This window comes from Triticum urartu, chromosome 6A, assembly GCF_056163025.1.
Source record: "Triticum urartu cultivar PI428250 chromosome 6A, HENAU_Tu73, whole genome shotgun sequence".
NCBI lineage: Eukaryota > Viridiplantae > Streptophyta > Magnoliopsida > Poales > Poaceae > Triticum > Triticum urartu.
Window position 1 is genome coordinate 508,876,348 of NC_141878.1, and position 27,493 is coordinate 508,903,840.

The window sequence follows — 27,493 nt, forward strand, 5'->3', positions numbered from 1 at the left end:
GTAGATCTGTCTTCGGCATTGCAAGGCGGGTTCCTCCTTCCGAACTCCAAGGTAGTCTTCGGATGTATTGAATGTGTCCGGACCTGTAACACACACCACTCACAACCGTAGAGAGAATATAATATTCCACGAGAGCAATCTGTTGAGAACTTTTTCACAACATGACATCACGTCTGCCTGGTCACTATATCGAACCGTTTTGTCTGCCATCCGCGTTTAGAGATGTGATTTCCATTGGAACATCTTGTCAAATCAGAGATCATGTCCCCTTATTGCGGGATCCTCATCAATACGGGCGTGGGTAACGCAACCGTGTCGTTTACACAGCCCTTGGGAGTATGCGAGTTTTAAGGCGAGTAGGAAGGCGTTTGACATTTGCGGCCTTTATAAGGGGATAAGGATTCATCCTCATTCACCCACGCCTTCTCCTCCCTCTGCCTATCCATTCTTGAGCTGCAGCGCCCAAGCTCTAGCTTCCCCCGCCGGAGAAAGCACTCCAACCATGTCCGGATCTGGAGCTGGAGGCAAGTGGATGGCCTCCTCTGTTAAGAAGAAAGACATCAAGGAGCTCCGAGAGGCCAGATATCTGGCCAAAGAGATCATTCACTGTCTCCCGGCCAAGGGACAAATCGTCCCTACCCCAGAGCCCCACGAGAGGGTTGTGTTTCTCACACATTTCGTCCACGGGCTGGGATTCCCTCTCCACCCGTTTGTCCACGGACTGATGTTTTACTACGGTCTGGACTTCCATGATCTATCCCCCCAACTTTATCCTCAACATCTCGACATTTATAGTCATTTGCGAGGCCTTTCCCGTATCCCACCTCACTTCGGCCTATGGCTGAAGACCTTTAATGTAAAGCCAAAGGTGGTGAGAGGCCAACAAGCAGAGTGCGGAGGCTCCATGGTGGGCAAGATGCCCAATGTCACATGGCCCGAAGGCTCCTTTGTGGAGACGGTGAAGGGGTGGCAGTCGGGGTGGTTCTACATCACCGAGCCGCGCAACACCAACTAGGTTGCGGCCCCCGAATTTCGATCCGGAGTTCCAATGCGGCTCACCTCCTGGCAAGAGAAGGGTCTAACCTGGGGTTCTTCGAACGAGCTAACTGGGCTCCAGACATGCGTCCAGAACATGCATGATAACCAAGAGAATCAAACTTGTCAGCGTGATCCAGGTTATGTTCATTCGCTGGATCCTTTCGTGCCAACGCCAGACTTGCTTTTTGTGGGAGTTCGATCCGGCCAAGCACCAGACGCTGCTATAGCTCTTCGGCATGACGCACGAAGATATCTGGAAAGCGCTCTTCAAGGCCGGCGAGACACCACCGCCTAGGACTGAGTATCGCGGACTTATCTTAAAACGACAGGCTAATTCGGTAAGTTATTTCATGTTTTCAAGGTATAGCCTTTACTCAAGATGGCAACGGGGCCCCGAAACCCGCGTCCCCGCGGGTTTTTACCCTATTAGGGGATGGGGATGGGCGTCTTTTCATCCCCGCGGGGCTGTTGTTGGGCACATTATACAACCCGACACATTTCATGGGTTTGCACCCATTTTGGTAGTCCCCGAACCCGAAACCCGGCAAACCCGGTAAAATACATTTTTTACCAACTAGTGCTCCTGCACGGCCCAACCCAAAACTACCGAGCCCCCCACCCCCTAGTGTTGAAGGCCAAACAGCCAGTATTGCCCGCTCCTTTCCCCCTCGCTCGAGCCCTCATCTCTCTCTCCCACATAATACCTAGCCATAAACCTAGGACCCCAGGCGCCGCCTGGCTCGATCCCATCTCGCAAGATCCGCCGACCACGATCTGCGTCGGCGAGCCTCCTCCCTCCATGTCTTCTCCCCTGCGGCCGGTCTGATCTGGAGAAAGGGCGTCGCCACCGGTGACGAACTCAATGGTGGCCTCTTCACGTCCCAAGTCGGGTTGTTTTTTGTTGAAATTTTCTCTAGTTATGCTGCTGAAATGTGCTTATTTTGCTGTTGAAATGTTATTCTTTGTCGCCACTATGTTTGTTTAAATATTTTGATTTTCTCATGGGTTCCCCGCGGGTTCCCCGAAACCCGATGGGTTTAGGGGACGGGCGGAAAACTAGCCCCGCGCACGGTGATGGGGACGGGGACGGGTTTGTGATTTTCTCGTGGGGATGGGTTTGGGAAGGCAAAACCCGATGGGTTTCGTCCCCGTTGCCATCTGGAGCCTTTACTGGCATATTTTGAGAAGGAGTCTAAGCCTTCCTATCAATTTTTTAGGCCTGGATCGACATAGCGAGGCAGATTAAATGTCCGACTCCGCTGCCCGAAGACCAAGAAACCCCACTTCTGACGAAGATGATGTTTCCGACACCTTATGATGTGCCGGAGAAGAAGGCCAAGAAAACGGCCAAGGGGGCCCGGAGTGGCCTTCGCCGAAAAGGTGTTTCAGACTTGACGTTTGAAGACGAGGCTCACTCTTCGGCCGCCGAAGACGACGACGAGGAGGAAGAGAGTCACTCCCCCATGGGGGGAGGAAGAAAAGGGGGGCCTCCCCAAATTTGGAGGTGAAGGCACCCAAGAGGGGGAAGGGCTCCCTTCCGGATAACTTCGCGTGGGATGTCGATAGCAGTCCAGAGCGAATGTCCCGGACCAAGCCTCCGGCCGCCTCGTAAGTACCAAAAACCTTATGCACGTCCAAATGTCTGGCCTTTCCATTTTCTAATATTAATATGTTTAAATTATGCCATTGCAGTCCGGCCCGCGACGGCTCCCCGCGATCCTCGACAGAGGGTTCGCTAGATTCAAAGGAGATGGCTAGCATGTCACCGCCGCCCGCATACTCTGTCTCGGCCAAGGGTGATGATGAGGTGGTGTCCCAAAGGACCTTCCCAGACCGGGGGGAGGTTCCGGAGATCGTCGGGGTGGCGCCCAAGGATGACTCCTCGGCTGCCGGACACATGGGGGAAAAAGCCCCCGTGGGGACTGCTGATGGGGGCCAAATTCCATTCAGCCCCCAGTCGGTTACCATTCTGGAGAACTACATGGCTCCGGAGTCTAGAGAACAACCTTCCCCGAAAGGAGGAGGTGTGCCTGTTCCACCGGTGACCTCTGTCCAACCAGAGGCACCGGATAATCTACTGGAAGCGTTGTGAGGCGCTTCCATTGTGGATGAACACCGTGTCCTTATGGGTACGGTGATCGAGAAGGTTCAGTCCACCAAAAGCGGACTGACCAAATCCTGCGCTAGCCTTTTAACAGGCTTTGAGGTAAGTAATGTAATTGTAGAAAGGATATCACAGTGTAGATAGTAGCCCATGATGCTCTGTTCGGTGTTCGGAAAGAAAAAGCCGAACAGAGGATCAAAATAATTTTCGCAGGAGTCTAACATAAGATGTCTATGTGAATAAGCAGTCATCACTGCTGGCTGCTGCCGCTCATACTGCGGAGCTCTCCGGCCTGAAGCAGAGCCTGGAGCGGGCCGAAGAAGAGCTCGGCCTCATGAAGAAGCAGCTGGAGGACAACCAAGGTATGCAGTGACCTGCGCGTATATTTAGGAAGGATGAATGTTTCGTGCTGACTAAAGTTTCATGAATTTTAATAGGGGCCGCGACCAAGGTGGCATCCCCCAAGAAGGTGTTAGCTGAGGCCGAGGACAGAGCGGCCAAGGAGCGCGCCGCGTGCGAGAAGCACGAGGCCCGGGTCAGCGAGGTCCAGCAAGAGCTCCAGGACGCCGTCAAGAACTACGAGTCCTTGGAGCGTGATTCTCAGACGCAAGCATCCGAACTTGCGAAGGCTCGCCAGAGCGCACAAGAGGCTCAATACGAGGCCTAGAGCGCCCTTCAGGAAATCCAGGCGGCCAAGAAGATCGCGGCGGGTAAGGCTTTCATTATGCAAATCAAGTCTATGAAGGAAACATTCCTTTTACTTACCCGAATTTGGAGCTCTCTAGGGGCGTTTAAGGATTTTCCACGCAGCGTATCAGATGCTGCTGAGTTCTATCGAGCCGAAGAAGGGAGTTCTACGGAGAAGCTGTTCTGGTCTCAATATCTTGGACCAGAACATCCTATGCCCTTCAGCGACCAGCTGAAATAGTTGGTCGAGTTGCACAAGGCGGCCGAGCTAGCCATGAAGGACCTGATAGTCCGACTATGGCCTGCCGCGCCGATACCCAGCAACTACTTCGGACTTGTGAAGCGGCTTGTTAGTGCCTGCCCACGACTTGAGGTCATAAAGAGGTCGGTCTGTATTGAAGGTGCCAGGATGGCCTTTTCCCATGTCAAGATGCACTAGGCGAAGATGGATGCCAAGAAGCTGATGACTGAGGGACCGCCTGAGGGCAAGGAGCACCGCCGACCCGAGTTATATTTTGATGGTGTCCTGGAGGGATCCCGCCTTGTGGAGGAGCAATGTGCGAAGGATGTTATATTCCCATGAAAATATCTATATTATCATGTCCTGTAACATGAAAGAATGATGTTATGCAATATAATGCTTGTTATGTTTTAATTTTTGTCCTCCTGTGCGGCCTGTTGTATGAAATCTGAGGGTTGGCTAGTCGTCGGCTTTTGCCCCCATGTAGGTAGTAAGGTGGTGTTAGGGATGGAATCTAAACAATCTTGATCCAATTATATGGTCCTTGAAGGAGTTGTTTAGCGCAATGAACCAGGCAAACAGACTATGCGGCTTGAACGCCCTCGCTTAGCCATAGGAGTTTTATAATAAAAACATGGGCGCAGCCCCTAGTATTCGAACTAGAGTGCTATAAGCGTCTGATCGGGAAGTACCGATCCTTCGCGTAATGCGGAAGAAACCTCCAATGATTTGCAACCTCCGAACAGCTGACCGGCTCTCGCCGCATCATGACAGTCAGTTTTCAGCTTTCTCTACTGAGGTGCTCCTTTGGGTAAACCAAGGCACAATCGCAGTAGTTCTCCCTTTACTACGTTAGCCGGTATAGCGGAACGTAAGGTAGCAAGCACAGGAGCCGGGCAAGCCAACTATTGACCAAAGACATGATTCGGAGTCAATGCATATAATGCTAAATTCGGGGTGCCGAACTATACTAATAAAAAGTGCTCGGACTTTTGTTGCCATAGTGTGGAGTGCTATGAAGCCCCTGGCAAACATCAAATGTACCAAAGTGTACGGGTGCTACCTGATAGGGTTATCCACAGGGGGGCAGTGGGGAAAAAGAAAGAAAACAGAAAAGGTGCAAAGGTAAAAAGCTGGGGTCCTAAAGCTCCAGCCGCAAACTGTTCTCATTGTGATTTAATTAGTACGTCAAGGCGCATTGATACAAGTAGTGCAATAAGCAACATGCTATTTAACATGCCTAAACCAAAGGACAGCTGCATGTGGGTCCTGAAAAATAGGTAGAGTTATCGTTGACGGAATCACCTAGAAAGTCCCCCATATGTCTACGTTTCTCGCCATCTTGGTGTGTCTATCCTTCAAGAGGACTGATGACTAGACCACCAGATGGGGCCTGTGGGATGTAGACCTGAAAAGCAAACAAGTAAAAGTGAAAGTGTGTGTATATCCGATGTCGGTTGAGTCATACTATGGATCACAAGCTGGCTATGCCTCCGTCGATGCCCATGGGGTTTTGAGTGCGTAGTTATGTGCGTGCGGCACGAATGCCACCAATTGATCGGGACTGAGACAGAGGCTGGATTACTAGTCGAACTCTTGACGAGCCGAGCTCTCCTGCTATAGAGTAGTTCGGACCCTCTTAATGGTGTCCCTGGGCTCGGCAGCCGAATTAGGGTTCTGCTTGAGAGGGCCCCTCTGTACTTCTGCTGGTAAGGCAGCTGTGTGCTCTTCTGTACGGAGGGAGCGTTCCGTATTTCCATTGAACGTTATGACACCGCGTGGACCGGGCATCTTGAGCTTGAGATAAGCATAGTGTGGTACTGCATTGAATCGAGCAAACGCAGTTCGTCCGAGCAATGTGTGATAGCCGCTGCGGAAGGGGACGATATCGAAGATTAACTCCTTGCTTCGAAAGTTGTCCGGAGATCCGAAAACAACCTCTAGTGTGATTGATCCCGTATAGCGGGCCTCTACACCTGGTATGACTCCTTTGAAGGTAGTCCTGGTGGGCTTGATCTGTGATGGGTTAATACCCATTTTCCGCGTTGTATCCTGATAGAGCAGATTGAGGCTGCTACCTCCGTCCATAAGGACGCGAGTCAGGTGGAACCCATCAATTATTAGGTCTAGGACCAGTGCGGCTGAGCCACCATGAAGGATACTGGTCGGATGATCCCGGTGATCAAAAGTGACCGGGCATGATGACCATGGATTAAATTTTGGGGCGACTGGCTCTATCGCATAGACGTCCCTGAGCGCACGCTTGCGCTCCCTCTTGGGGATGTGGGTAACGTATATCATGTTCACCGTTATGAACTAAGGGGGAAACTTCTTCTGCCCCCTGTGTTTGTTTGCCGGGGCTCTTTGTCATCATCCTCGCTTTGCGATCCCTTTTCCCTATTCTCTGTGTTTAATTTGTCGGCATGTTGTCACTGTTGTATCCTCGGTATCTGTTGTCACTGTTGTTTCGATGCTTGTATATGTTGCGTCGTATCCTTGGTGTTGACCGCTGTACGGCATTGACCGCCGTATCCTCGGTGTTGTCACTGTTGTTTCGATGCTTGTATCTGTTGCGTCGAGACTTGTCTTTGTTATTTTTAACTTCAGGGGTGCCGGCGTCGCTTGCATTGTTTTTGCTACAGGCCAACCAACTGTCCTCGCCCGCACAAAAGTGGGTCATGAGTGCCGTGAGGGCCGACATATATTTTGGCTTTTCTTGGCCGAGGTGGCGAGCGAGCCATTCGTCACGGATGCTGTGTTTGAAGGCTGCTAGGGCTTCGGCATTCGGACAATCGACGATTTGGTTCTTTTTAGTTAAGAACCTAGTCCAGAATCTCCTGGCGGACTCTCCGGGCTGTTGAACTATATGGCTTAAGTCATCAGCGTCCGGAGGTCGAACATATGTACCTTGGAAGTTATCGAGGAAGGCCTCTTCCAAGTCCTCCCAGCTGCCAATAGAATTTTTAGGCAGACTGTTGAGCCAATGCCGAGCTGGCCCTTGAGTTTTAAAGGCCATCGCCACGGGCCATATGAATGTGGAGAATGAAGTCTTCGATCCACACCGCGGGGTCCGTGGTTCCATCGTATGATTCTATATTCATGGGTTTGAACCCTTTTGGGAATTCATGATCCATGACCTCGTTACTGAAGCAATGAGGGTGTGTGGTGCCTCTATATTGGCCCGTATTGCGATGTAGCTCTGATGGAGTCCATCTGCGGTTTTCAGCCCGCACATGACTAAGTTTGTCATGTCCGAATAGGTGGTCGTCGTCGCGTGTTAGGGCACGTCCTCGTGATCCGTAGATTGATCTGGTATGTCCTGCTTTATTGTTCAGGTTTTGCCGGAGGTCATATGTATGTCCGTGGGCTAATTTACCTCTACTTGTGCAATGAGGCGGGGCGGGCTGGTGTTCGGCGTGAGTTGCAGTTTTGTCCCGACCACGTGGTGGTCGGTCAGCCGCATTGTACGATGGTGGTATGTATTCTGGCGCCTCCTCGTCAAACTGAGGTAGCAATTTGCGCTTTGGGTAGCTTTTGGTTGGGTGCTTGAGGCTGTATTCTTCGGCTGCTAGGACATCGGTCCATTTATCATTGAGCAGATTTTGGTCAGCTTGAAGCTGCTACTGCTTCTTTTTCAGGCTCCTTGCAGTGGCTATTAGCTGGCGCTTGAAGTGCTCCTGCTCAAGAGGTTCCTCAGGCATGATGAAATCGTCGGTGCCGAGGCTCACCTCATCCTCGGAGAGCGGAAGATAACTTCCGTCCTCTGAGTCTTTGTGTGTGGCATGTTTACTAGGGCTAGCCTGCCCATCTTCCCGTTCATCTTGTTCATTAGATGTTTCAACAGGGTCTTCGTTGTCTTCGGCACCTTCTGGAGTGTTATCTTCTCCTGTGTCAGTGTTGTTGTCTTTACTGCGACGTGACTTAGAGCGGCGCCGCTGACACTGGCGCTTGGATTGTATTTCGGAAGGTTTATCCTCAGCTGGATCTTCCTTGTCATCGTCGCTGTTCTCCTTTGGTGCATCCACCATGTATACATCATACGAAGAAGTGGTCGTCCAGCATCCGGTGAACGAAGGGTTCTGGGCCTCTTCTTCTCTGGCATTGTCGTCCATACCGTCGATGTCCTCGGAGTCGTAATCAAGTGTGTCGGTCAAATCCTCGACCGTGGCTATGAAGTGGGTGTCGGGTGGGAAGAAAAATTCTCCACCATCAGCCCCTAGTTCGGCCCGGATATAGTTCGGCTATGAGTCCTTCATCAAGGACAGTTTTTTTAATGAGTTTAGCATGTCGCCCAAAAGGCGAGTGCTGGAAGATGTGTGCGGCGCTGAATTCGAAGATCGATAAACGATCTAGTTCGGCGTCCGCGGGCTCACATGATTCGGAACTTACGGCCAGAGACGAGTCCGGTGGTCCGGTGGCACAGGTATCATATGAGATCAAGTCTATGTGCGGCTCTAACGCCGGGGAATCTGTGGCCTCCATGGCGGGTTGAGCCTCCCATCCTTGGATGGCGGAGTCTGCTCCGGATCTAAGGCCAGAGCGGTTACGGGAGCTGTCTCCTAGATGCAGTCCGATGACAGATTTAGGCCATGTCTCTCGGGGTGACTAGGAGTGGTAGCCGCGGTCTCGAATCCGGCGAAGATCAAGTCTCCACGGATGTCCGCAACGTAGTTCAAGCTCCCAAATCTAACCTGATGGTCAGGGGCGTAGCTTTCGATCTGCTCCAGATGGCCATACGAATTGGCCTGCAGTGCGAAGCCACCGAACAGAAAGATTTGTCCGGGGAGGAAAGTTTCTCCTTGGACAGCATCATTATTGACGATTGAAGCGGCCATCAAACCTTTTGGCGACGGCATAGTGGAACTCTCAATGAAAGCACCAATGTCGTTGTCAAAACCGGCGGATCTCGGGTAGGGGGTCCCGAACTGTGCGTCTGAGGTCGATGGTAATAGGAGACAGGGAACACGATGTTTTACCCAGGTTCGGGCCCTCTCTATGGAGGTAATACCCTACGTCCTACTTGATTGATCTTGATGAATATGAGTATTACAAGAGTTGATCTACCACGAGATCGTAATGGCTAAAACCCTAGAGGCCTAGCTTGTATGGTTATGATAATGAGTCTCTCTCCCTCCGGACTAAGTCCTCCGGTTTATATAGACACCGGGAGGATCTAGGGTTACACAAGGTCGGTTACAAAGAAAGGAATCTACATATTCGGTCGCCAAGCTTGCCTTCCACGCCAAGGAGAGTCCTATCCGGACACGGGTGCAGTCTTCGGTCTTCGTATCTTCACAGCCCATCAGTCCGGCCCATGGCTAACAGGCCAGACGCTCGAGGACCCCTTAGTCCAGGACTCCCTCAGGCATGCGGCCTGCTCTGGCCACCCCTCCTCTTCTCCTCTAAAGCCCATGAGGCCCATTACACTCCCCGGGGGGTTCCGGTAACCCCCCGGTACTCCGGTATTCATCCGAGCTTGCCCGGAACCCTTCCAAAGTCCAAACATAGTCATCCAATATATCGATCTTTATGTATCGACCATTTCGAGACTCCTCATCATGTCCATGATCATATCCGGGAGTCCGAACTACCTTCGGTACATCAAAACACATAAACTCATATTACCGATCGTCATCGAACGTTAAACGTGCGGACCCTACGGGTTCGAGAACTATGTAGACATGACCGAGACTCATCTCCGGTCAAAAACCAATAGAGGAACCTGGATGCTCATATTGGCTCCTACATATTCTACGAATATCTTTATCGGTCAAACCGCATAACGGTATACGTTGTTCCCTTTGTCATCGGTATGTTACTTGCCCGAGATTCGATCGTCGGTATCTCAATAACTAGTTCAATCTTGTTACCGGCAAGTCTCTTTACTCGTTCCGTAATGCTACATCCCATAACTAACTCATTAGCTAAATTGCTTGCAAGGCTTATTGTGATGTACATTACCGAGAGGGCCCAGAGATACCTCTCTGACAATCGAAGTGACAAATCCTAATCTTGATCCATGCCAACTCAACAAACACCATGGGAGACACCTGTAGAGCACCTTTATAATCACCCAGTTATGTTGTGATGTTTGGTAGCACACAAAGTGTTCCTCCGGTATTCGGGAGTTGCATGATCTCATAGTCATAGGAACATGTATAGTTATGGAGAAAGTAATAGCAACAAACTAAACGATCATCATGCTAAGCTAACAGATGGGTCAAGTCAATCACATCATTCTCTAATGATGTGATCCCGTTAATCAAATGACAACTCATGTCTATGTTTAGGACACATAATCATCATTGATTCAACGAGCTAGTCAAGTAGAGGCAAACTAGTGACACTCTGTTTGTCTATGTATTCACACATGTACTAAGTTTCCGGTTAATACAATTCTAGCATGAATAATAAAAATTTATCATGATATAAGGAAATATAAATAACAACTTTATTATTGCCTCTAGGGCATATTTCCTTCAGTCTCCCACTTGCACTAGAGTCAATCATCTAGATTACATTGTAATGATTCTAACACCCATGGAGTCTTGGTGCTGATCATGTTTTGCTCGTGAGAGAGGCTTAGTCAACGGATCTGCAACATTCAGATCCGTATGTGTCTTGCAAATCTCTATGTCTCCCTCCTTGACTTAATCGCGGATGGAATTGAAGTGTCTCTTGATGTGCTTGGTTCTCTTGTGAAATCTGGATTCCTTTGCCAAGGCAATTGCTCCAGCATTGTCATAAAAGATTTTCATTGGACCCGATGCACTAGGTATGACACCTAGATCGGATATGAACTCCTTCATCCAGACTCCTTCATTTGTTGCTTCCGAAGCAGCTATGTACTCCGCTTCACACGTAGATCCCGCCACGACGCTCTGCTTGGAACTGCACCAACTAACAGCTCCTCCATTTAATAAAAACATGTATCCAGTCTGTGACTTAGATTCATCTGGATCAGTGTCAAAGCTTGCATTAACATAACCGTTTACGACGAGCTCTTTGTCACCTCCATATACGACAAACATATCCTTAGTCCTTTTCAGGTATTTCAGGAAGTTCTTGACCGCTGTCCAGTGATCCACTCCTGGATTACTTTGGTACTTCCCTGCTAAACTAATAGCAAGGCACACATCAGGTCTGGTACACATCATTACATACATGATAGAGCCTATTGCTGAAGCATAGGGAACACCTTTCATTTTCTCTCTATCTTCTGCAGTGGTCGGGCATTGAGTCTAACTCAACTTCACACCTTGTAATACAGGCAAGAACCCTTTCTTTGCCTAGTCCATTTTGAACTTATTCAAAACTTTATCAAGGTATGTGCTTTGTGGAAGTCCAATTAAGCGTCTTGATCTATCTCTATAGATCTTGATGCCCAGTATATAAGCAGCTTCACTGAGGTCTTTCATTGAAAAAATCTTATTCAAATCCTTTTATGCTATTCAGAAATTCAGTATCATTTTTGATTAACAATATGTCATCTACATATAATATCAGAAATGCTACGGAGCTCCCACTCACTTTCTTGTAAATACAGGCTTCTCCAAAAGTCTGTATAAAATCATATGCTATGATCACACTATCAAAGCGTATATTCCAACTCCGAGAGGCTTGCACCAGTCCATAAATGGATCACTGGAGCTTGCACACTTTGTTAGCACCTTTTTGATCGACAAAACCTTCTGGTTGCATCATATACAACTCTTCTTTAAGATATCCATTAAGGAATGCAGTTTTGACATCCATTTGCCAAATTTCATAATCATAAAATGCGGCAATTTCTAACATTATTCGGATGGACTTAAGCATCGCTACGGGTGAGAAGGTCTCATCATAGTCAACTCCTTGAACTTGTCGAAAACCTTTCGCAACAAGTCGAGCTTTGTAGACAGTAACATTACCGTCAGTGTCAGTCTTCTTATTGAAGATCCATTTATTCTCTATGGCCTGCCGATCATCCGGCAAGTCAACCAAAGTCCATAGTTTGTTCTCATACATGGATCCCATCTCAGATTTCATGGCTTCAAGCCATTTTGCGGAATCTGGGCTCATCATCGCTTCCTCATAGTTCGTAGGTTCGTCATGGTCAAGTAACATGACTCCAGAACAGGATTACCGTACCACTCTAGTGCGGATCTTGCTCTGGTTGACCTATGAGGTTCGGTAGGAATCACTGGAACTGACTTCAGTGATGAACTACTTTCCAATAAGGGAGAAGGTACAATTACCTCGTCAAGTTCTACTTTCCTCCCACTCACTTCTTTCAAGAGAAACTCCTTCTCTAGAAAGGATCCATTCTTAGCAACCAATATCTTGCCTTAGGATCTGTGGTAGAAGGTGTACCCAACAGTCTCCTTTGGGTATCTTATGAAGATACATTTCTCCGATTTGGGTTCGAGCTTATCAGGTTGAAACTTTTTCACATAAGCATTGCAACCCCAAACTTTAAGAAATGACAACTTGGGTTTATTGCCAAACCACGGTTCATAAGGTGTCGTCTCAGCGGATTTAGATGGTGCCCTATTTAATGTGAATGCAGTTGTCTCTAAAGCGTAACCCCAGAACGATAGCGGTAAATCAGTGAGGGACATCATAGATCGCACCATATCTAGCAAAGTACGATTAGGACATTCGGACACACCATTACGTTGTGGTGTTCCGGGTGGCATGAGTTGCGAAACTATTCCGCATTGTTTCAAATGAAGTCCAAACTCATAACTCAAATATTCGCCTCCACGATCAGATCGTAGAAACTTGATTTTCTTGTTACGATGATTTTCCACTTCACTCTGAAATTCTTTGAACTTTTCAAATGTTTCAGACTTATGTTTCATTAAGTAGGTATACCCATATCTGCTCAAATCATCTGTGAAGGTGAGAAAATAACGATATCCGCCACGAGCTTCAATGTTCATTGGACCGCACACATCAGTATGTATTATTTCCAATGACTCTATTGCTCACTCCATTGTTCCGGAGAACGGAGGTTTAGTCATCTTGCCCATGAGGCATGGTTCGCAATTACCAAGTGATTCATAATCAAGTGATTCCAGAAGTCCATCAGAATGGAGTTTCTTCATGCGCTTTACACCAATATGACCTAAACAGCAGTGCCACAAATAAGTTGCACTATCATTATCAACTCTGCATCTTTTGGCTTCAATACTATGAACATGTGTATCACTACTATCAAGATTTAGTAAAAATAGACCACTCATCAGGGGTGCATGACCATAAAAGATATTACTCATATAAATAGAACAACCATTATTCTCTGATTTAAATGAATAACCGTCTCGCATCAAACAAGATCCAGATATAATGTTCATGCTCAACGCTGGCACCAAATAACAATTATTTAGGTCTAATACTAATCCTAAAGGTAGATGTAGAGGTACCGTGCCGACGGCGATCACATCGACTTTGGAACCATTTCCCACGCGCACCGTCACCTCGTCCTTAGCCAATCTTCACTTAATATGTAGCCCCTGTTTCGAGTTGCAAATGTTAGCAACTAAACCAGTATCAAATCCTCGGGCACTACTGCGAGCATTAGTAAGGTACACATCAATAACATGTATATCAAATATACCTTTCACTTTGCCATCCTTCTTCTCTGCCAAATACTTGGGGCAGTTCCTCTTCCAGTGACCAATTCCTTTGCAGTAGTAACACTCAGTCTCAGGCTTAGGTCCAGACTTGGGTTTCTTCACTTGAGCAGCAACTGGCTTGTTGTTCTTCTTGAAGTTCCCCTTCTTCCCTTTACCCTTTTTCTTGAAACTGGTGGTCTTGTTGACCATCAACACTTGATGTTCCTTCTTGATTTCTACCTCTGCAGCCTTTAGCATTGCCAAGAGCTCGGGAATCATCTTATCCATCCCTTGCATATTATAGTTCATCACGAAGCTCTTGTAGCTTGGTGGCAGTGATTGAAGAACTCTGTCAATGACACTATCATCAGGAAGATTAAATCCCAGTTGAGTCAAGTGGTTGTGGTACCCAGACATTCTGAGTATATGTTCACTGACAAAACTATTCTCCTCCATCTTGCAGCTGTAGAACTTATTGGAGACTTCATATCTCTCAATCCGGGCATTTGCTTGAAATATTAACTTCAACTCCTGGAACATTTCATATGCTCCATGACGTTCAAAACATCGTTGAAGTCTCGGTTATAAGCCGTAAAGCATGGCACACTGAACTATCAAGTAGTCATCAGCTTTGCTCTGCCAGGTGTTCATAACATCTGGCGTTGCTCCTGCGGCGGGTTTGTCACCTAGCGGTGCTTCCAGGATGTAATTCTTCTATGCAACAATGAGGATAATCCTCAAGTTACGGACCCAGTCCGTGTAGTTGCTACCATCATCTTTCAACTTAGCTTTCTCTAGGAACGCATTAAAATTCAACGGAACAACAGCATGGGCCATCTATCTACAACAACATAGACATGCAAAATACTATCAGGTACTAAGTTCATGATAAATTAAAGTTCAATTAATCAAATTACTTAAGAACTCCCACTTAGATAGACATCTCTCTAATCATCTAAGTGATCACGTGATCCATATCAACTAAACCATGTCCGATCATCACGTGAGATGGGGTAGTTTTCAATGGTGAACATCACTATGTTGATCGTATCTACTATATGATTCATGCTTGACCTTTCGGTCTCTAGTGTTCCGAGGCCATATGTGCATATGCTAGGCTCGTCAAGTTTAACCCGAGTATTCTGCATGTGCAAAACTAGCTTGCACCAGTTGTATGTGAACGTAGAGCTTATCACACCCGATCATCACGTGGTGTCTCGGCACGACGAACTGTAGCAACGGTGCATACTCAGGGAGAACACTTATACGTTGAAATTAGTAAGAGATCATCTTATAATGCTACCTTCGAACTAAGAAAAATAAGATGCATAAAGGATAAACATCACATGCAATCAATATAAGTGATATGATATGGCCATCATCATCTTGTGCCTTTGATCTCCATCTCCAAAGCACCGTCATGATCACCATCGTCACTGGCTTGAAACCTTGATCTCCATTGAAGCATCATTGTCGTCTCGCCAATTATTGCCTCTACGACTATCGCTACCGCTTAGTGATAAAGTAAAGCAATTACATGGCGATTGCATTTCATACAATAAAGAGACAACCATATGGCTCCTGCCAGTTGCTGACAACTGTGTTACAAAACATGATCATCTCATACAATAAAATTTAGCATCATGTCTTAACCATATCACATCACAACATGCCCTGCAAAAACAAGTTAGACGTCCTCTACTTTGTTGTTGCAAGTTTTACGTGGCTGCTACGAGCTGAGCAAGAACCGTTCTTACCTACGCATCAATAAACCACAACGCGGTATAGTGATTGTTTTTTGATCTTTATAAAGAACCTTGTTCATTGAATTCGATTCAACTAAAGCTGGAGAAACAGACACCCACTAGCCACCTGTGTGTGAAGCACGTCGGTAGAACCAGTCTCGCGTAAGCGTACGCGTAATGTCGGTTTGGGCCGCTTCATCCAACAATGCCGTCGAATCAAGAATCAACTAGTGACGGCAAGCAATATGTATATACCCACGCCCACAACTCCTTTGTATTCTACTCGTGCATATAACATCTACGCATAAACTTGGCTCAGATGCCACTATTGGGGAACACAGTAATTTCAAAAAAAAATCCTACGCACACGTAAGATCATGGTGATGCATAGCAACGAGAGGGGAGAGTATCATCTACGTACCCTCGTAGACCGTAAGCAGAAGCGTTATGACAATGCGGTTGATGTAGTCGTGCGTCTTCACGATCGACCGATCTAGCATCGAAGGTACGGCACCTCCATGATCTGCACACGTTCAGCTTGGTGACGTCCCGCGAACTCACATCCAGTAGAGCTTCCAGGGAGAGTTTCGTCAGCATGACGGTGTGATGACGGTGATGATGTTTCTACCGGAACAGGGATTCGCCTAAGCACCGCTACGATATAACCGAGGTGGATTATGGTGGAGGGGGGCACCGCACACGGCTAAAAGATCAATGATCAACTTGTGTGTCTATGGGGTGCCCCCCTCCTCCTTATATAAAGGAGTGGAGGAAGGGGAGGAGGTCGGCCATCTAGGCGCGCCCCAAGGGGAGTCCTACTCCCACCGGGAGTAGGACTCCAACCCTTCCAAGAGTAGGAGTAGGAGGGAAGGAAGGATGAGAGAAGGGGAAGGAAAAAGGGGGGCGCCTCCCCCTTCCTTGTCAAATTCAGACTAGAGGGGGAGGGGGCGCGCGGCCTGCCCTGGCCGTCCCTCCTCTTCTCCACTAAAGCCCATGAGGCCCATTACACTCCCCGGGGGGGGGGGGTCCGGTAACCCCCCGGTACTCCGGTATTCATCTGAACTTGCCCGAAACCCTTTCGAAGTCCAAACATGGTCATCCAATATATCGATCTTTATGTCTCGACCATTTCGAGACTCCTCGTCATGTCCATGATCATATCCGGAACTCCAAACTACCTTCGGTACATCAAAACACATAAACGCATATTACCAATCGTCACCGAACATTAGGCGTGCGGACCCTACGGGTTCGAGAACTATGTAGACATGACCGAGACTCACCTCCGGTCAATAACTAATAGCCGAACCTGGATGATCCTATTGTTGGGGAACGTAGTAATTTCAAAAAAAATCCTACGCACACACAGGATCATGGTGATGCATAGCAACGAGAGGGGAGAGTGTGTCCACGTACCCTCGTAGACCGAAAGCGAAAGCGTTAGCACAACGCGGTTGATGTAGTCGTACGTCTTCACGATCCGACCGATCCAGGTACCGAACGCACGGCACCTCCGAGTTCAGCACACGTTCAGCTCGATGACGTCCCACAAACTCCGATCCAGCAGAGCTTCACGGGAGAGTTCCGTCAGCACGACGGCGTGATGACGGTGATGATGATGCTACCGACGCAGGGCTTTGCCTAAGCACTGCTACGATATGATCGAGGTGGATTATGGTGAAAGGGGCACCGCACACGGCTGGGAGAGATCAATAGATCAACTTGTGTGTCTAGAGGTTCCCCCTGGCCCCGTATATAAAGGAGCAAGGGGGGAGGCCGGCCGGCCCCTGTAGGCGCGCCAGGAGGACGAGGACTCCCCTCTTTCCTACTCCTACTAGGAGGGGGAAAGGAAGGGGGAGAGGGAGAAGGGAAGGGGCGCTCCCCCCCCTCTCCTAGTCCAATTCGGACCAGAGGGGGAGGGGCGCGCGGCCTGCCCTAGCCCAGCCCTCTCTCTCTCCACTAAGGCCCATAAGGTCCACTATTTCTCCCGGGGGGTTCCGGTATGTAATGACCTCGATGCGGCTATATCTCCTACGTGTCGAAGCACGACTTAGAGGCATAACCGCATTGAAAGCAATGTCGTAAGTAAGGCAATCTTCACAACATCCCATGTAATATAGATAATAGAAGGGGAAGGTACATAGTTGGCTTACACTCACCACGTCAAACAAAATACATAAATAACATTACATCATCCAATCACTCATGGCCCGACTACGGTGCCAAAATAAAAGATCAACCCAACATGCGACACGGTCCCGATCGCCCCAACTGGGCACCACTACTAATCATCAGGGAAAGACACATAGTAACGGCGTGAGTCCTCGTCGAACTCCCACTTGAGCTCAAGCGCGTCATCTGGAACGGAGTCGTCTGGCCCTGCATCTGGTTTGGAAGTAATCTGTGAGCCACAGGGACTCAGCAATCTCGCACCCTCGCGATCAAGACTATTTAAGCTTATAGGTAAGGCCAGGTAATAAGTGGAGCTGCAGCAAGCGACTAGCATTTATGGTGGCTAACCTATTCGCAAAAGAGAGCGAGAAGAGAAAGCAAAGCGCGATCGAATAACTAGAGAACAACCTGTGGCAAACATTACTCCAACACCGTGTTCACCTCCCGGACTCCGCCGAGAAGAGACCATCACGGTAACACACACCGTTGATTCATTTTAATTAAGTTAAGGTTCAAGTTACCTACAACCGGATATTAACAAATTCCCATCTGCCCATAACCGCGGGCACGGCTTTCGAAAGTTCAAATCCCCGCAGGGGAGTCCCAACTTATCCCATGACAAGCTCACACGGTCAACAAAGAATATACCTTCTCCCGAGACATTCCGATCAGACTCGGTTTCCCGGTTCTACAAGACACTTCGACAAGTTAAAACAAATCCAGCAACACCACCCGAATGTGCCGACAAATCCCGATAGGAGCTGCACATATCTCGTTCTCAGGGCACACTCGGATAAGCAATCCGTACAACTAAAACCAGCCCTCGGGTTTCCCCGAGGTGGCGCAGCAAGGGGCTCTAGGTTGGACCAACACTCAGAGGAGCACTGGCCCGGGGGGTTTTTAAATAAGATGACCCTCGGGCTCCGGAAACCCAAGGGAAAAGAGGCTAGGTGGCAAATGGTAAAACCAAGGTTGGGCATTGCTGGAAGAGCTTTATTCAAGGCGAACTGTCAAGGGGTTCCCATTATCACCCAACCGCGTAAGGAACGCAAAATCCGGGAACATAACACCGATATGACGGAAACTAGGGCGGCAAGAGTGGAACAAAACACTAGGCTAAAAGGCCGAGCCTTCCACCCTTTACCAAGTATATAGATGCATTAAGATAACAAGGTAATATAGTGATATCCCAACAAGTAAATAATGTTCCAACAAGGAACGGTCTCCAATCTTCACCTGCAACTAGCAACGCTATAAGAGGGGCTGAGCAAAACGGTAACATAGCCAATCAACGGTTTGCTAGGACATGGTGGGTTAGAGGTTTGACATGGCAATTTGGGAGGCATGATAAGCAAGTGGTAGGTATCTTAGCATAGGCATAGCAAAAGAGCGAGCATCTAGCAAAGCAAAGATAGAAGTGATTTCGAGCGTGTGATCATCTTGCCTGCAAAGTTGTCAGAGTTGACTGGATCCTCGAAAGCAAACTCAACGGGATCCTCGTTAGCGAACTAGTCTCCCGGCTCTACACAAACAAGACAAACAAGCAAAAGGACACAATCAACCACGTGCAAAGCTCAAACAACATGATGCAAACATGGTATGCTATGCGGGATGCGATATGTGATGCATATGCAAGATTTGACAAGGAATGAATGAACCTGGCCTCAGCTTGGAAATCTAAGTGTGCCACTGGAAAGGTGGGATGATTTTTCTTGAAAATGATATAAAGATCACCGGAATCGGAGACACGGTTTGGAAATGGCAAGCAATTCAAATATGGCACCGGTCTGCGATATACAGCAAGTAGCCATCTAAATGGAACAAGTTAAACATGCTACAGCACCCAAACATGGAAACAAAATACATGGCAGGGATCCATTCATGAAGCTTAACAAAAGAGGAACACTGAGATACGGCCAATTCATCCATTAACAGGTTCAAACAAGCATGGCAAAAGTGCAAATGGTAAACAGATTTCAGACTTAGTGAAATTAACACTTGTCTGGAATTTCAGATCAGGTAGCACACTTTGGAGCACGAAAACTAGATGCTACAGGAACATAAAATGGCAAAGTAAAGCATGGCATGGAGCTACTCAAAGAGCTTAACAAAAGTCCCTTAGTGACCTTGAGCCAAAAGGGATCAGAAAATACAATTGCAAGCATGTGAACATGGCAAAAACATAATCAGATCACAGACTTGGTGAAAAACTGGAACATGCAAATCAGATATCAAGTAGGCATGTTTACGAGCTCGACGCACTCACTACAGAGTAAGGCGTGACAATCTAAGCATACACCCATCAAGAATACACATTATACAAGCTAGACATGGCAAGAACAACAACATAGCATGCACGGATCAACTACAACATCCTCGGCAAAATCGCTAACAAGTAGACAATCTGCCTAGATTCACGAAATATCAAAAGTAGAGCTTGATTGACTCAAGCTAGGGTACTCCATAATTTCAAACAAAGACATGGATGGATAGAGCACTACAAGATTAACAAAACATACTTACTGATCATCCTCAAAAGAGGCACGGATCACAAGGAAACAACATGAACATATGGCATATTGATAAAAACAGATCAAGGACTTGGTGGGATTGATAAGTCCCTGAAATCAGCGTTAACGAATGCTCCACTTTGCAAGCTTGTGCTAGTCACCACACACATCACAAAAATACATGGATGGCACCTCTGTAAAGATGACAAAGCATATAACAAAACACATGTAGAGCTCAGGGACATATCATGCACACATTAATCATGGCAAAAATGACAAATAGCTATTTGGAGCAGCAGATCTGACAATTAACTCAAATAGCACTCTTCCAACAGCATTTCGGGCATCAAGATGAACTCAAATGAAAATGATGCAATGAGATGAAATGATGTGCTCTCTGAAGCGAACATTTTGATATGCTATATGCCCAAAACGGATCTACGGATGCAAAGTTACGGCACGATGAACATAGCAATAAAATTAGGGTTTCGGGCAAAAGTCAATCGAGGGGTAGTTTTAGATCTGAGATCCAGATCGCATGGAAAACGAGGCCGCCGGAGTACTGTAGCTGGAGGTCGCCGGAGATGGCCGGAGTTGTTGGGGGCGGTCGGATCCGTGGGAGTGGGAGGCGAAGGCGAGGTCGGCCGGCACCGGGGCGCTCGCCGGCGTCGAGGGGCGGCGTCCCCCGGCGGAAATGGCGTGGCCGGAGTGGAGGAGGTGGTGGCCGGTGATGGTCTCGGCGGTGATGAGCTCCGGCCGGCGCGGGCGTCGGCGCGGCGGAGGAAGAGGCCTCGGGCGGCGGCGCTCCCAAGCGCGCGGGCGGCAAACGGCGGGAGGAGGCGGCTGGGCCGCGGGGGCCCCGCACGGGCTTGGCGGGCCAGCGGCGGGAGGCAGTGGCTGGGGCCACGTGGCGCGTGTGGGTTGGCGCGGAGGCGGCGGCGGACGCGTCCGGCGCCGTCCGGATGTGTCCGGTGGCGGCGGAGATGATCTTTTAGGGTTTCGGGGGAGAAGAGCCCATGGATTTCGGAGGGGGCTATTTATAGGCATAGAGGGAGCTAGGAGTGTCCAAATGAGGTGCGGTTTTCGGCCACGCGATCGTGATCGAACGCTCTAGATGATGGAGAGAGTTTTGGTGGGTTTCGGGCCAAAATGGAGGGGTGTTGGGCTGCAACACACATGAGGCCTTTTCGGTCCCTCAGTTAACCGTTGGAGCATCAAACGAAGTCCAAATGGTACGAAACTTGACAGGCGGTCTACCGGTAGTAAACCAAGGCCGCTTGGCAAGTCTCAGTCCAATCCGGAAATGTTTAATCCCCACAAACGAAAGAAAGGTAGAAATGACCACCGGAGGAGAACGGAGCGCCGGAATGCAAAACGGACAACGGGGAAAAAGCTCGGATGCATGAGACGAACACGTATGCAAATGCAATGCACATGATGACATGATATGAGATGCATGACAACGACAACAACACACGTAGACAAAAACCCGAACCCAAGAAAATAAAATAACTTAACGCCGGAAACGGCAAGAGTTGGATTACATATTAGGTAAATCATATCCGGGGTGTTACAACACTCCACCACTACGAAAGGATCTCGTCCCGAGATCTAGGACTGGAAGAACGCCGGGTACTTAGAACGGAGGTGATCCTCGCGTTCCCAGGTGGCTTCACGGTCGGAATGGTGTGACAACTTGACTTTGAGGAATTTGATTGACTTATTGCGAGTCTTGCGTTCAGTCTCTTCAAGAATAGCAATGGGGTGCTCACGATAAGAGAGATCTTCTTGGAGCTCAATATCTTCGAAGTTGACGGTGCGATCAGGAGTCCTGAAGCACTTGCGGAGCTGAGAGACATGGAACATGTCATGCACATTTGCAAAGTTTGAAGGAAGCTCGAGTTGATAGGCGAGATCGCCTCTCTTGCTGACGATCTTGAAAGGTCCCACGTATCTAGGGGCAAGCTTCCCTTTGATACCGAAGCGACGAGTACCTTTCATTGGAGAGACGCGGAGGTAAACATGATCTCCGATCTCGAAAGCCAAATCACGCTGCCTACTATCATAGTAGCTCTTCTGGCGCGATTGCGCTGCTTTGAGGTTATCTCGAATGACTTTGCACATCTCCTCTGCCTCTGTGATTAAGTCATTTCCCAGAAGTTGACGTTCACCAGTTTCAGACCAGTTGAGAGGGGTACGGCACTTCCTGCCATACAGGATTTCGAATGGGGCCTTGCCCGAACTTGCTTGAAAATTGTTGTTGTAGGAGAATTCAGCATATGAAAGACAATCCTCCCACTTCATGCCGAAGGAGATCACACAAGCCCTGAGCATATCTTCAAGAATCTGGTTGACATGCTCGACTTGACCGCTAGTTTGAGGATGGAAAGTTGTGCTGAAGCGGATGTTGGTGCCCATGGCCTTCTGAAAAGAATCCCAAAACTTGGAGGTAAAGATGCTGCCACGGTCTAAAGAGATCACCTAAGGAATACCATGCAGAGAGACAATCCGAGAGGTGTAGAGCTCTGCTAATTAAGCTGCAGTGATTGACTCTTTGATAGGCAGAAAGTGAGCCACTTTAGTGAGTTTGTCGATGACGACGAATATAGCATCATTGCCACACTTGGACTTTGGAAACCCAGTCACGAAGTCCATCTCAATTTGGTCAAACTTCCATTCTGGAATGGCAAGAGGTTGGAGGAGACCAGCTGGCCTTTGGTGTTCTGCCTTCACTCTTCTGCAGACATCACACTCATTCACGAACTGAGCAATCTCGCGCTTCATTCGAGTCCACCAATAAGCCTGCTTGAGGTCCTGATACATCTTCGTGCTCCCAGGGTGGATGGAGAGGAGTGAATTGTGAGCCTCGTTCATGATCAGTTTACGAAGATCACCTTTGGGCACAACAATATGATCCTCGAAGAAGAGAGTATCCTTGTCATCAAGGCGGTAGCACTTGTACTTGGGTTGGCTCTTGGCAATCCCAATCTTCACCTTCTTCACCATAGCATCAAGAAGCTGAGCCTGGCGAATTTGGTCTTCCAAGGTAGGAGAGACTTGAAGGTTGGCGAGGAAACCTTGAGGAACAACTTGCAGATTAAGTTTGCGGAAAGCTTCACAAAGCTCGGGTTGATAAGGCTTGAGAATCAGACTGTTGCAATAAGCCTTCCTGCTCAATGCGTCAGCAATCACATTGGCCTTGCCTGGAGTATACTCGATACTCGGATTATACTCTTGAATCATTTCGACCCATCGAGTCTGCCTGAGGTTGAGATTAGGCTGAGTGAAGATGTACTTGAGACTCTTGTGGTCAGTGAAGATGTCCACTTTTCTTCCCAATAAGAGATGTCTCCAAGTCAAAAGAGCACGCACAACTGCCGCCAACTCGAGGTCATGAGTGGGGTAGTTCTTCTTGTTGGGCTTCAACTGGCGTGAGGTATAAGCCACAACTTTCTTCTCTTGCATCAACACTGCACCGAGACCTTGAAGAGAGGAATCGCAGAAGACCTCGAACGGTTTGGATTCATCAGGAGGAGTCAGAACTGGAGCGGTGACCAATTTCTCTTTCAAAGTGTTGAAAGCGATGTCACATTCCGGAGACCAAACGTACTTGACGTGCTTCTGGAGAAGATTTGAGAGAGGCTTCGCGATCTTTGAAAAGTTCTCAACGAACCTTCGACAATAGCTTGCGAGACAGAGGAAGCTACGGAGTTGCTTCACGTTCTAAGGTGGTTCCCAATTCACAATTGCAGACACCTTCTCAGGATTCACCGCAATGCCCTTGGCAGAGATGATATGCCCAAGATATAGAACCTCATCGAGCCAAAACTCGCACTTTGAGAACTTGGCGTAGAACTGATGTTCCCTGAGCTTATCGAGTACCAAACGCAAGTGCTTGGCATGATCTTCCTTGTTCTTCGAAAAGAACAGAATGTCGTCGAGATAGACCAAAACGAAGTCATTGGTGTAGGCGTTGAAGATGAAGTTCATCATGCGAGAGAAAGTCGGAGGAGCGTTGACGAGGCCAAAAGACATGACAGTGTATTCATATGAACCATAGCTTGTCCTGAAAGCCGTCTTGGGAATATCTTGTTCACGGATTCGAATCTGGTGATAACCCATACGGAGATCAAGCTTGGAGAATACTTGGGCACCTTTTAGTTGTTCGAACAGCTCGTTGATGTTGGGAAGTGGGTATTTGTTCTTGATAGTCTTCTTGTTCAATGGACGGTAGTCAACACAAAGTCGGTCCGTTCCATCCTTCTTCTTCACAAAAAGAACTCCACAACCCCATGGAGATGAACTAGGTCGGATGAGACCCATTCGCTCTTGAATATCGAGTTGCTTCTTCATCTCCTTCAACTCTTCAGGTCCGAGCTTGTAAGGACGTTTGCACACCGGTTCCGTGCCAGGCTCAAGATCGATGACGAATTCAACTGGCCGGTGCGGAGGCATTCCTGGAAGCTCTTCTGGAAAGACGTCTTGATATTCACAAACGACTGGGATTTGCGAGATAGCATCCAGTTCACCCTTCTCATTTAGAGAAAACAGACGGATGGTATCATCATGAGCGGCAAAGACAATTACATCCTCAGACGAATGAGTCAATTGAATCTGCCTGGCTGCACAATCAAGCTAAGCCTTGTGCTTAGAAAGCCAATCCATTCTGAGAATAAGATCGATATCCGAGTCACCAAGAACATTTGGAGAGGACAAGAACTTATAGTCACCCAAAGTGATTGTAACATCCGGAACGCACACTCGAGATGTCATTTGACGGGCCGGAGAGACAATAGCCAACGGTTTCGGCAACGCTTGAGTAACAAAATCATGCTTAGATGCAAAAGGTCTCGAGATGAAACAATGCGATGCACCAGTGTCAAAAAGAACTCTTGCAGGAATATCGTTAACAGGAAGGTTACCCATGATGACATCTGACGAGTCCTCTGCCTGAGCTGCATTCACCATGTTGACCTTGGCGTACTTGGGGTTATGCTTGACCACAGCTGTACTTGCCGATCTCACAGGAGGAGGAGGGAGACGCCTCTGGTTGAAGCATTTGTTGGCATAGTGACCCTTCTGTTGGCACTTGTTGCACGTGACCTCTGAAAGCGGACGGTGATACGGAGCACTCGATCTTGGAGCTTGAGACGAAGTCTTGTTGTGAAAGCCAGGGTTGGGTGGGTGGGAAGATCCACTGCCACCTTTGCTCTTCTGATACGGCTGACGAAACGGAGGAGGAGGAAGCCAATACTTCTGCTGCTTGGCCACTTGAGTAGAGGAAGAAGGAGTAGCATCTCTGACTCGCTTCTTGGAAGCATCACACTTCAGTTGAGCAGCCTCTTGCTTCAATGCCATGTTGTAGAACTCAACATACCTCAAGGGCTCAAAGAGAACAAGAGCTAGCTGGATTTCTTCTCTGAGACCACCCCTGAACTGGTATATCATGCTCTTCTCGTCAGGGACGTCTTGCTTAGCAAAGCGGGCGAGCTTCTGAAACAACTTGTTGTAGTCATAGACAGACAAAGAGCCTTGCTTCAGGTTGCGGAATTCCTCACGCTTGCTTTCAACCACGCTTTGAGGAATATGATGAGCTTTGAAGTCTTGACGGAATTCATCCCAGGTAATCACACGGCCTCCTCTGGAATCTTTGTACTGCTGGAAACATTCTGCAGCTTGGTCTTTGAGTTGGAAGGAAGCGAACTTGACAAAGTCCTCAGGCCTGGCGTTACTGCACTCGAAATGCTTGCATAAGTCCATGAGCCAATCGTCAGCATCAGTTGCCTCAACACAATTGCTGAAGGTCTTTGGCCCGTTAGCAAGGAACTGGTTGAGTGTAGCAAAGTGATTCTGATTGTTGCCTTGGTTGCCTTGGTTTGCTTGGTTGCGCTCTTGAAGAATTTGCATGATCAACTGCGTGTTTGCATTGGTTGCGGCCATCACAGCTTGCCATGCCTCCGGAGGAGGAGGAGGTGGTGGCGGATCCTGATTCTGATTCTGATTGCTGCTCTTAGCGGGAGCCATCCTGAAGAGGGTGACATCCGTTAGCACATTGACAAATAAAATTGAAGCTAAATCAAGCGGGATGAAATTGCAACATATAGTCTCTGCATCCGAACATAAGAACGAATGCATTCCACTTGAAATGGTCACATATCCATAAATTGAGAAGCCACTTAGAATTTAGGTAGAGGAATAAATCAACAAGGTACGGATCAAGAACGAATACTCGGTAAGAAATCCCAATCTCAAACCAAATATCCGTGGAAGAAGAGCTAGAGCTACAAGAATTCCCACCTATGAAACTCCCGAACCTTTCCGGTTATGAAATCAAGTGTTGGGGATACAGGGGAAGCATAATATCTCACCCAAATCTAGCAAATCCTACATCCAGCTGTATCCATCCTTCAACACATAACCGAGAAAAACTTCGGAAACCATCTACCTCAACCTTCGAAAAGCATCCATTATACAAGTTATGGCAATACTCCCGAACTCCCGCCCCAGTACTGGGTGGCATCGAGGTTATCTCACCAACAACTGCATAAAAGAGATTTTCGATGTCGGCGTACTAAACTCAGGTATTCCAGAACTACAACGCTAAAATTGTGACGACAACACCTCGGAGCTCAACTCCCCGGGACACTGCCACAACCCCTAAATGACAGGAGGCACCAAGAACAATGTTCTCGTCACAAATCCATCGGAACGATTCCAAGATACCCACGTGATCCTAAAACAATTTTTAGTGAAATTTGAGAAGAGAAGAGTCAAAACTCTACGTCAGGATGCCTTACCAGAGCGATGAAGGGACTGGGGAGTAAAAAGAATTCCTAAACTCTCCGATATATAATTCCTAAAAGACTCAAAACATTTTTCTAGACTCAACAACGGCTGCTAAAAACGATCAATCAGTGGGGGGCTCCTAAGGTCGGGGAAGGCTCTGATACCAACTTGTAACGCCCTCGATGCGGCTATATCTCCTACAAATGGTAGTCACCCAAAGTGATTGTAACATCCGGAACGCACACTCGAGATGTCATTTGACGGGCCGGAGAGACAATAGCCAACGGTTTCGGCAACGCTTGAGTAACAAAATCATGCTTAGATGCAAAAGGTCTCGAGATGAAACAATGCGATGCACCAGTGTCAAAAAGAACTCTTGCAGGAATATCGTTAACAGGAAGGTTACCCATGATGACATCTGACGAGTCCTCTGCCTGAGCTGCATTCACCATGTTGACCTTGGCGTACTTGGGGTTATGCTTGACCACAGCTGTACTTGCCGATCTCACAGGAGGAGGAGGGAGACGCCTCTGGTTGAAGCATTTGTTGGCATAGTGACCCTTCTGTTGGCACTTGTTGCACGTGACCTCTGAAAGCGGACGGTGATACGG